Here is an 11,893-nt window from a genome sequence, read left to right on the forward strand (position 1 = left end):
TAATCAGTGCATTTTCATAGCACTGATCGCTGTACAAATGACAATGATCCCAAAATAGTGTCAAAAGTGTCCGATGTGTCCTCCATAATGTCGCAGTCATGATAAAAATCGCAGATCTCCGCCATTACTAATAAAAAAAAAATGAATAATAAAAATGCCATAAAACAATCCCCTATTTTGTAGACGCTATAACTTTTGCGCCAAACAATCAATTCACACTTTTTGCGATTTTTTTTTTTTTTACCAAAAATATGAAGAAGAATACATATTGGCCTAAACTGAGGAAAAAAATATATTTTTTATATATTTCTTGGGGATATTTATTATAGCCAAATGTAAAAAATATTGTTTAATGTGAGAGGTGTACTCACTTTTGTGAGATACTGTATATTGGGCTAAACTGATGAAGACATTTTTTTTTTTTAAATTGGGGGATATTTGTTATAACAAAAAGTAAAAGTGATAACATCCTGTGCTAACCTGTTATCTGTTATTAAAGGAAAGCCCGGAGCGAAAAAAAAATAACAGAGGGCTGGCATGACAGGGGAAACAGGGTACAAACAGAAATGAGAGGTCTTACCTGATTGGAGGAGATTTGGGAGGAGGGGACAGGAGAGTAAAAAGGGGCTGGCCCCTCCCCCAGCATCAGTGCAGCGTACAGGAACAAGCTTCACACCCACCTTCCCTGTTTGTTTTCTTTGTTAAATATGTCTTTTTTCCACAGATCGGTGTGTACTCAGGATGCCATGGCAGTGGCGGGTGTTGGTCTTTGAAGAAACCTCGGATAAGGAGAGTTCGGGACCCATCGGTGGTATGGGTCCCGATGGTGGTATTCCAGCTAACGGTGGTTTAGATGGAATTTGGTTATCAGGTGCACTGCGGTCAGTTGGTTGTCTCCAAGCCAGTATGTCAGCTAGAGGCCTATTATCATATATAAAAGGTACCACAGTGCATTATTATTAAACAGATGGTATGTGGAGTGCCTGCAAAGACCAATGCGAATATCAGATGTTTATGGTTATGCTCATTTAAATTTATTGATTAATAAAGCTTCTGCTACGGCCAAAATTTACTCCAACTTGGTGTGGTCTCTATTAATTGGAAATGGTATGGGGGTTGGAGTAATTCCGCGTACACACGATCGGAAATTCGACCAGCAAAAGACCGATGAGAGCTTTTGGTCGGAAAATGCCACTGTGTGTATGTTCCATCGGACTTTTGCTGGCCAAATTCCAGCCAGCAAAAGATTGAGAGCATGTTCTCAATCTTTTGGTCGGAAAAAGTTCCTATCCGAAAATGCGATCGTCTGTAGCAATTCCGACGCAGAAAATTCCTACTCATGCTCGGAAACAATTTGACGCATGCTCGAAAGCATTGAACTTAATTTTCTTGCCGTAGTGTTGTACGTCACCGCGTTTTTAGCAGTCGAAAGTTCAGCAAACTTTTGTGTGACCATGTGTATGCAAGCCAAGCTTGAGCGGAATCCCGTCGGAAAAGCTATCATATCTTTTTCCGACCAAAATCCAGATCGTGTGTATGTGGCATTAGGGTTGGTCAGGCAGTATGGGAAGTATAGTACATCTGTTATACAATGGTCATGTTCTCAGCTATCTCTGTGGACTTCAGAACACCTCCCCGTTATGTTCCAATTAGTCTACCACTGCTACACCAAATAATCTAAGAAACCTAAAATTCAACTACAGCTTTAAGGCATCACACAAGCTTGAAAGACCCCTCTACCCACTAAACAATACATGTAATATACTGTATGTCTTCCAGGCCACTGCCCAACTCCCCATGCTTTCTTTTGACAATCCCTTGCCTATTGACTTCAGTGGGCCTCGGATTCAGTAATGTTTGCCAAACCTGCTTTGAACCATATGCTCATCCATACTGAGCATCATCTAAATGCAACCCGTTGATGCCAATTTGTACCCTACTACGTGCACAAGGTAGGTGCACCTAGGAATTGCTTGGCTGGAGTAGCCTTTTTAATGAAAATGAATTCACAACTATAGAATATATATTTTATTGGCAGTTAATGTTAGCAGCAACAAAACTTGACATCATTGAGGGCAGTGTCATCTTTTATTCCTTGGGGTCTCTCCACCCTGGTCTTGATGCCACAAATTCCCGTGTAGCAGATTTCACTCCAGGTTCCAAAATCACCCCAGGTTCCACCATATCCTTTAAGGATTTTTTATACAGGATCACTGGAACATGATGTTGTTTGCTGCAGTGTCGTCACCATCAATGTCCACCTCAACCCTCAGAGAGAAGCTGATGAGATCCCCGGAGGCACACCACTGGACTTTGGTCCAACTTCCCCAGCTGTAGAGAAAGACACAGGATGATCTGCTAGGTGTCTGCATAGTAGACTATCACTCATCTTGGTTTATTCAATTCCTGTATAAATACCAGTCAACTGGTTTCATTTTAATAATAGGAATTTCAAGGGGAAGACACAATGGTTTTGGCCAATTTTGCTTTAATTGGTGTAGAACAGGGATATGCAATTAGCGGACCTCCAGCTGTTGCAAAACTACAAGTCCTGTCATGCCTCTGCCTCTGGGTGTCATGCTTGTGGCTGTCAGAGTCTTGCTATTCCTCATGGGAATTGTAGTTCTGCAACAGCTGGAGGTTGCATTTCCCTGGTGTAGAAGCTTGTAAATTGATATTGCATTTTATTAATTTGTTCTCTGATTGAGGATTATGTTACACACCTACTCCACTCCCCTGTTGCCCTGCCCAGGCCATTGCTATACATAGGCTATGGTGCCCGCCTTTGTTTCTATTGGCTGTCAGCTTTCACTGTCTTCTCCCACCCAGCGTCTCCATTGTCAGGTGATCGGCCCAGCTCAAGAGACAGCACCTCCTCCACTTCCATTGGCCAGCAGTGGTGCACCTCTCGCACAGAGTTCCAGTTCCTAGGCAGTGGTGAGGTGCTGACTGTTCCATACCCTGGGGACTGACTGGCTGTGGTACTATTTGAGCATCACAAGTTCAGGGCTGTGGACATGTGATAGCATCTTGCCACCTGGCTCCTTACCCTGACTTGCCATATTATTCTTGCCCACCTAGCCTAGTCATTGGATTCTCCTATTGATGATCCCCTGCCTGGAATATACTCAACTAGCCTAGTCTTTCGATTCTCTTGTTAATGACCCCCTGCTTGTAATATGGAGTACTCTTTTGCTGCCTGCATTTTATCTCGATTAGGACAGCAGAGGGCACATCTGAGTATAGCAGTTTAAAAACAAATTTATTCACAGGACAATTGGCAACTTACAGGCTACTGGTTTGAGAAACAGGCATCCCCTGCCTCGAAACGTGTACCCATGTAGGTGACATCACTTCCTGAGCCACGTGCTCTCCACTGTCGACCATCTTCTGGTCTCCCAGTGCTTCATAGCAGTGGTTCTCAACCTTGGCCCTCAAGCACCCCCAACGGCCATGTTTTGGGAACTTCCCTTTGATAAAATAGTTTTTATCAATACCATGTCATTGATATTGATTTAAAGCAGTTGTGTAAAGTAAAGGAAAACCTGAAAACATGTCCCGTTTGGGGTACTTGAGGAATCTGAGGACTGAGGTTGAGAACCACTGCTCTATAGAGCTCTCATCCACATCCATAGGCTCCAGTGACAGCTGAACCTCTCTTGGCTCCCCTACATCTAATGGACAATCAGACCCACGTGAAGCAGAAGACCCACATGTTGTAAGGCTCTTAACCCTGTACTTCTGTGAGTTTTCATTTACATACTGTAGTTTGCTTTTCATACACCTATTGCTATACCTGCTGATGTCTCGTGCTGCCCACTGCGGGAGTGTCACCCTGGCGCGCCCCAGTCCTCCACTCCCTCCTCGCCACGATCTCCTCATTACAGTTACAGGTGCTGCAATCCCTCCCAAAGAAGCTCATCCTGTTCTGCGAAGGTGAATCCCCAGAAGCTGACCCTGAATGAAGTTTCTATATGTATATGCCTGATATCACTAAGTTGTTTTGTAAGTTGCCAATTGTTGCTTGAATAAATATATTTTTATACTGCTACACTCAGATGCACCCTCTGCTGTCCTTATCTATTACCTTAGAGAACCAGTCTCTTGAGAGGTGCTGCACTAGCGTTTTGGAATCACTCCACCACCTCACCCACCAAGCCGGCTCCCTCCAGTGTGTTGGTCACATACACTTCTGTGCCATTTCCCAAGATAAATGCATTTGATCTCGGACTGTTTCTGGATTATGCTTCTTGACCGCCTGCCCTGATCTCAGAGTGTTTCTGGATAACACTGTGCTTGATGCCTGCCCTGACTTCAGATTGTCTTTGGATAACATTAACCATCTGCTGCCTGCACTGACCTTGACAAACCTCTGGACTTTTGTATTGATACTCTCCCCCCCATGCTACAACCTACACCAGATACTCCTGAAGGTACCTCTATTACTTATGCTTGGTCCCTTGCTCCATTGGGTCCAAAATTATAGCACTTTGTACGGCCTTTGCCTCCTGGCAGAGCCCATTGGCACATCTGCATTTGAGGAAGGACAGGGAAGGTTTTAGACTTCCTTGCCAGTAGGCTTTGCACGTGTTTGGAAAACCCTACACATGCGCAGATAGTAGGGTTGCCACCTCATCCCTTTAAACCCGAACACATATGAATTACACAGGTTCTGAGGCTGATTAAGGTGGTAATTGAACTAACTTGGTGCCTTATCTGTATTAAATCAGCCTCAGAACCTGTGTAATTCATATGTGTTCGGGTTTAAAGGGATGAGGTGGCAACTCTAACAGATAGCCAGGGAAACCAATGCATGGACAGATGTGCCACAGGGCTCTCTCGAGACCCAAGCCCTGTGGCACTTCTGAACATGGGGCAGGGAAAATTTCTCGCCTAGTCGAAAAATGCAGAAGTACAAAGAAAAAAAATACTTAACAAAAATAATTCCATATGAAAGAGAGGGAGGGGAGAGGAGGCAGGGTGGCGCAACATCACCTTTAGGGTGAAGGTACACTTCAATGCACAGGAACTGGTGCAGCTTCTATATCACATGAGAGCTGTGACTGGTTCTCGCATTGGTCACATGATCAGGAGCCCGCCCCACTGGCTCCCAATCAGAAGCCATGAACTGAGAGCCTGGTCAGTGTAACGGGAGCACGAGCTGGGCATGCTCTCAGCACACAGAGTTTAAATGGAGTGATTTCTGGGTGGTCTTTAGAACAGGCATACACATGGACACTGGATATATGGACTCACTTTCCCTTTGTAGAAGTAATTGTGGCGTTAATGGCTTTTCTGCCGGGTGCAGCACACAACAGTTGAATTCCGTTCAGAGCCGTGTTATCTAGTCCTTGAGGAGGTTCCACCTTAAAAGTACACAAAGCCAATTTTTAATAAGGCAAGACACCTATGCAAGAAGGATTTGACGGAAGCAGCTAATATCCCTTGACTAGTGTCTCATCTACTGGTTCTGAAGCAAAGGAGACATGCTCTGAATCACTGCCATGGATCCAGCACACGACCGACTCCAGTGACCCTGAAGAATAAAATAACGGCAGTTCCAATTTTTTTATGTAATGCAAATTTTCAATAAAAAATACAGTAAATTTTATTTTAGCGCATGCAAACGCAATAGGTGGCCCAATTGTTGGTACAATATAAAAGAGGAGGCTGTGCTAAGTAAATAGATACCCAACATGTCAAGCTATAAAATTGTGCATGCCTATTATGCCCTGTACACACGGTTGGACTTTCCAACGGAATATGTGCCACCGGAGCTTGTTGTCGGAAATTCCAACCGTGTGTGGGTTCCATCGGACTTGTTCCATCGGAAATTCCGACACACAAAGTTTGAGAGCAGGCTATAAAATTTTCCGACAACAAAATCCGTTTGCGTAAATTCCGACCGTGTGTGGACAATTCCGACGCACAAAGTGCCACGCATGCTCAGAATAAATTAAGAGAGGAAAGCTATTGGCTACTGCCCCGTTTATAGTCCCGACGTACATGTTTTACGTCACCGCGTTCAGAACAATCGGATTTTCTGACAACTTTGTGCAACCGTGTGTATGCAAGACAAGATTGAGCCAACATCCGTCGGAAAAAATCCTAGGATTTTGTTGTCGGAATGTCCATTCGTGTGTACAGGGCATAAAATGACAAAATTCAGTACCACATATCCACATATTCTCCTAAAGCCTCTATATAGAGCTGGATAAAACTCTGTGGAGGCCCTGAGTCAGTTGAGATATATATATATATATATATATATATATATATATATATATATATATATATATATATATATATATATATATTACTATATTACAAAAAGTATTGGCACTTTTGCCTTTACACGCGCATCGATTTAATGGCATCCCAGTCTTAGTCCGTAGGGTTCAATATTAAGTTAGCCAACCCTTTGCAGCTATAACAGCTTCAACTCTTCTGGGAAGGCTGTCCACAAGGTTTAGGAGTGTGTCTATGGGAATGTTTGACCATTCCTCTGATGTGGACGAGAAGGCCTGACTCGCAGTCTCCGCTCTCATTCATCCCAAAGGTGTTCTATCGGGTTGAGGTCAGGACTCTGTGCAGGCCAGTCAAGTTCCTCCACCCCAAACTCGCTCCACCGTGTCTTTATGGACCTTGCTTTTGGCACTGGTGCGCAGTCATGTTGGAATAGGAAAGGGTCGTCCCCAAACTGTTCCCACAAAGTTGGGAGCTTGAAATTGTCCAAAATGTTTCGGTATGCAGATGTCTTAACCGCTTCCCGACCACACGCGGTGGCTGGTGGCTGGTGGCTGGATAGCGCGAATTACCATAGGTGTATGTCGGTCCATTCATGTGATATAGCGGGCACGTGCGCCATCAGCGTATGGTGCGGAAGCACGCCCATGATCCGCCGGATTTGCTGTCCGCCAGGGACCTGCGATCGCATTATACAGAGGCAGAACGGGGATCTGCCTATGTAAATAAGGTGGATCCCTGTTCTGACAGGAGACATCATGGAGATCTGCTGTTCCCACCAGTCATCGGGGAACAGTGATCTCTGTGAGGGGAGGCAGAGAGCATGGGGGGGGCAGAGAGCACAGGTGAGAGGCAGAGAACACAGGGAGGAAGAAGAAGAGGAGAGCACAAGGGGGCCAGAGAGCATGGGGGGCTGGAGAGCACAGGGGGAAGCAAAAACACAGGGTGGGGCGGAGAGCACAGGGAGGGCAGGAGAGCATGGGGGCGGAGAGCACAGGGGGAGGTGGAGATCACTGGGGGGCTGTAGAGCACTGGGGGGAGGCGGAGGGCACAGGGGGGCAGCGGAGGGCACGGGGGGCAGCAGAGAGCATGGGAGGAGGTGGAGAGCATGGGGGTAGGCGAAGATCAATGGGGGACTGGAGAGCACTGGGGGAGAGGTGTAGGGCACAGGTGGGCAGCGTAGAGCATGGGGGGCGGTGGAGAGCACAGGGGGGCTGGAGAGCACTGGGGGGGCTAGAGAGCACTGAGGGAGAGGCAGAGGGCACAGGGGGGCAGCATAGAGCATGGGGGGGAGGTGGAGAGCACGGGGGGGCTAGAGAGCACTGGGGGGCTAGAGAGCAGTGGGGGAGAGGCAGAGGGCACAGGGGGGCAGCGTAGAGCATGGGGGAGGTGGAGAGCACAGGGGGAGAGACGGAGGGCACAGGGGTCAGCGTAGAGCATGGGGGGAGGTGGAAAGCACATGAGGGAGGTGGAGAGAAGAGAGGGGCTGGAGAGCACTGGGGGGGTAGAGAGCACTGGGGGGGCTGGAGAGCATTGGGGGGAGTTGAAGAGCACAGGGGGAGGTGGAGAGCACAGGGCGAAAGGCAGAGGGCACAGGGGGCAGCGTAGAGCATGGGGGGAGGTGGAGAGCACAGGGGAAGGTGAAAAGCACAGGGGGAGAGGCGGAGGGCACAGGGGCCAGCATAGAGCATGGGGGAGGTGGAGAGCACAGGGGGAGAGACGGAGGGCACAGGGGGGCAGCGTAGAGCATGGGGGGAGGTGGAAGACACAGGAGGGAGGTGGAGAGAACAAGGGGGCTGGAGAGCACTGGGGGGGTGCTAGAGAGCACTGGGGGGCTGGAGAGTACTGGGGGGCTAGAGAGCACTGGCGGGCTAGAGAGCACTGGGGGAGAGACGGAGGGCACAGGGGGCAGCGTAGAGCATGGGGGGAGGTGGAGAGCAAAGGAGGGAGGTGGAGAGAAGAGGGGGGCTGGAGAGCACTGGGGGGGCTAGAGAGCACTGGGGGGGAGTGGAGAGCATTGGGGGGAGGTGAAGAGCACAGGGGGGGTGGAGAGCACAGGGGGAGAGGCAGAGGGCACAGGGGGCAGCGTAGAGCATGGGGGAAGTGGAGAGCACAGGGGGAGGTGAAAAACACAGGGGGAGAGGCGGAGGGCACAGGGGGCAGTGTAGAGCATGGGGGAGGTGGAGAGCTCAGGGGGAGAGACGGAGGGCACAGGGGGGCAGCATAGAGCATGGGGGGAGGTGGAGGGCACAGGAGGTAGGTGGAGAACACAGAGGGGGCTGGAGAGCACTGGGGGGGAGGTGAAGAGCACAGGGGGAGGGGGAGAGCACAGGGAGAGAGGTGGAGGGCACAGGGGGGCAGCGTAGAGCATGGGGGGGAGGTGGAGAGCACAGGAGGGAGGCGGATATCAGAGGGGGGAGGTAGAGAGCACAGGGGGAGCAGCGGAGAGCATGGGGGAGGTGGAGAGCACAGGGGGAGAGACGGAGGGCACAGGGGGGCAGCATAGAGCATGAGGGGAGGTGGAGAGCACAGAAGGGAGGTGGAGAGCACTGGGGGGGCTGGAGAGCACTGGGGGGCTAGAGAGCCCTGGGGGGGCTGGAGAGCATTGGGGAAGGTGAAGAGCACAAGGGGAGAGGTGGAGGGCACAGGGGGAGAGCGTAGAGCATAGGGGGAAAGTGGAGAGCACAGGAGGGAGGAGGAGAGCATGGGGGGGCTGGATAGTACTGGGGGAGAAGTGGAGGGCACAGGGGGCAGCGGAGAGCATGGGGGAGGTGGATATCACAGGGCAGGAGGTGGAGAGCACAGGGGGAGAGGCAGAGGGCACAGGGGGGCAACAATGAGCATGGGGGAGGTGGAGAGCACTGGGGGGGCTAGAGAGCACTGTGGGGGGTAGAGAGCACTGTGGGGAGGGTAGAGAGCACTGTGGGGGCAGCAGAGATAAGCAGGATAGGAGGAACAGTGGGGTGGCTGCATATAGAAGAATTATTCTCTCCATCTTCCTCCTGCAGTACCTGAAAGCCTGCGAGAGGGAGAGGAGCAGAAGCAGGCATTCAGAGACTGCGGGAGGAAGATGGAGAGAATAATTCTTCTATATGCAGCCACCACACTACTCCTTCTATTCAGGTTACAGGGGGCCGCACTTACGTTCTCTCTAAACCGGCTGCAGCAGGCTCCTCTCCCTTTCGTGGTCCCACCCCCCAGCACCAACGGCTGAACTATACTGGTGGCCGTGGAGAGATGTCTCCTCTAGCTCCTCCCCGTTTCATGTTTCCGTCCCCCTGGTGCCGATGGCTGAGCCTGAACTGAACTGGCAGCCGGCCGGCCGCGGAAAGGTCGGGGGACTGGTGCGGGCTTAAAGAGCAGCCTGCCTTGGCCCCGCAAGCAAGGACATGTGGCCCGGTGGACCTGGCCCACCGGGCAAATGCCCAGTATGCCCTATGGCCAATCCGGGCCTGCTGGTGCCCAAAAAGTATCATTTGGGGTCAGATTTGTACGCCGCAATGTCGCAGTCCCGCTAAAAAAATCGCAGATCGCCGCCATTACCAGTAAAAAACAATAAAAAATAAATAAAGGCCCCTAAATCTTTCTCATAGTTTGTAGACGTGATAACTTTTTTGTTTTTTAACCAAAAATATGTAGAATATATACCAGCCTAAACTGATGAATAAATGTGCTTTTTATATATTTTTTATATATATTTTTGGATATGTATTATAGCAGAAAGTAAAAAATGTTTTGTTTTTTTTCAATATTGTCAATATTGTCAATATTTCTTTTTTATAGATCAAAAAATAAGAACCGCAGAGGTGATCAAATACCACCAAAAGAAAGCTCTATTTGTGGGGGAAAAAAGACGCTATTTATGTACACTGTCGCAAAAAATGGCCTGGTCAGGACGTGGGTAAATCCTTCCTGGGATGAAGTGGTTAAGAGTTTCCTTCACTGGAATTAAGGGCCAAGCTCAATCCCTGAAAAGATGGTTCTACGAAGTATAGAATCAGGGGGGCTGAATACAAATGCACGCCACACTTTTCACATATTTATTGTAAAAAGTTTGGAAACCCATTTATCATTTTCCTTCCACTTCACAATTATGTGCCACTTTGTGTTGGTCTATCACATAAAGTCCCAATAAAATACATTTACATTTTTGGTTGTAACATGACAAAATGTAGAAAATTTCAAGGGTTATGAATTTTTTTCAAAGCACTGTAATATCGCATTAAGAAAAAGGTCAAAAAAATTATAAAGTTAAAAAAAATTAATAAAGAGAAAAAAAGAATGTACTTTCAATATTTATGTATTTTATTATGTGCAAAAAAAAAAATAAAAAAATAATATTTACCAAAAGAAAAAGAAATATAGATAAAAAAATATAAAAATTTATAGCCTGCAGAGCAATGTATAGCCATCTGCACTCTTAAAAATCTATCTAAAAACCTTTATGCCGCGTACATACGTGCAGAATTTTTAAACAGACTGGTCCGACGGACCTAGTCCGGCCGAAATTTCGACCGTGTGTGGGCTTCATCGGACCTGCAGAGGACTTTTTCGGTCGAAAATCTAACGGACTTTAGATTTGGAACATGTTTCAAATCTTTACATCGGAACTCCGCCGGACCCAGTTCCTATAGAAAAAAACGCTTGTCTGTATGCTAGTCAGCTATTGGCTACTGGCTATCAACTTCCTTATTTTAGTCCGGTCGTACGTCATCACGTACAAATCCATCGGATTTTGGTGTGATCCTGTGTAGGCAAGTCCTTTTGTTCGGAAAGTCCATCGGAAGTGCACCGAAAGTCCATCGGATAGACCGTCGGACCAGTCCGGTCGAAAAGTCCGCTTGTGTGTATGTGGCATTATTGTGCCTTTCTTAATAACACTAATGTATTTAGCTGAAATTTTCCTGAGTGTTAGCAAAGCAAAAATGTAAAAATGATCAATCTTGCTCAATCATCACTGGAAGCAGAAGCCATTTTTTCATGTGATATTTACCAATAATTTAAAAGCCCTTGCGATGGTACCGGGTGGACACATCTCTGTGGGACCCCACTCGCCCCAAGTTCCACCATTCTCCACATAGATGGTCTCCTCACAGGTCAGGGTGACTTGTACCAGGGAGAGAATCACCAACACCCCAATCATCTCAATCATCTTCTATAGATTGGCTCCTGAAGTAGACTGAATGGTGGAAAATATTTGGGAATTGACTGCAACATTTTCACATTTATATCAATGAATCACAAATAGAACTTTGACTGTAATTTATTTTTTTTGTGTTTTCTTTTTTTTTTACTTAACTGTTTCAACTTGAAAATTTTCTATGAACAAGCTTTCAGTAAAACAGAGGTGCAAGTCTAAAACATTTGGTACTTTGAAAGGGAACTTGTCGTATTTTATTTATTATGTGCAAAACTAAAAATATATTCTTCTACCATTTTTAATTTTATAGTTATCATTTCTAATCAGCAGGAGGCGCTGTCTCCAGTTATTTTCCTCCACCTTTAAATTAGATCCAAACTCTATCTGGGTAACATTTGGTTTGCTAAAAAGCTGTGTATTGTAACAGCTGCCATTTATTTATTTACATCCTTTCTTGCATCTCAGTGCTGCTGATCTTCTTCACAGGACACATGGAGGATGTATTAA

The 11,893-nt window shown here is 47.3% G+C and overlaps 1 pseudogene; it reads right to left on the reverse strand.

The window, feature by feature from the left end:
* Positions 1-2,013: 2,013 nt before the first annotated feature.
* On the reverse strand, positions 2,014-11,466 carry LOC141134755 (vitelline membrane outer layer protein 1 homolog; annotated as a pseudogene).
* Between the last annotated feature and the right edge of the window lie 427 nt (positions 11,467-11,893).

The sequence above is a fragment of the Aquarana catesbeiana genome, linkage group LG03 (genome assembly GCF_042186555.1).
Source record: "Aquarana catesbeiana isolate 2022-GZ linkage group LG03, ASM4218655v1, whole genome shotgun sequence".
Classification (NCBI taxonomy): Eukaryota; Metazoa; Chordata; class Amphibia; order Anura; family Ranidae; genus Aquarana; species Aquarana catesbeiana.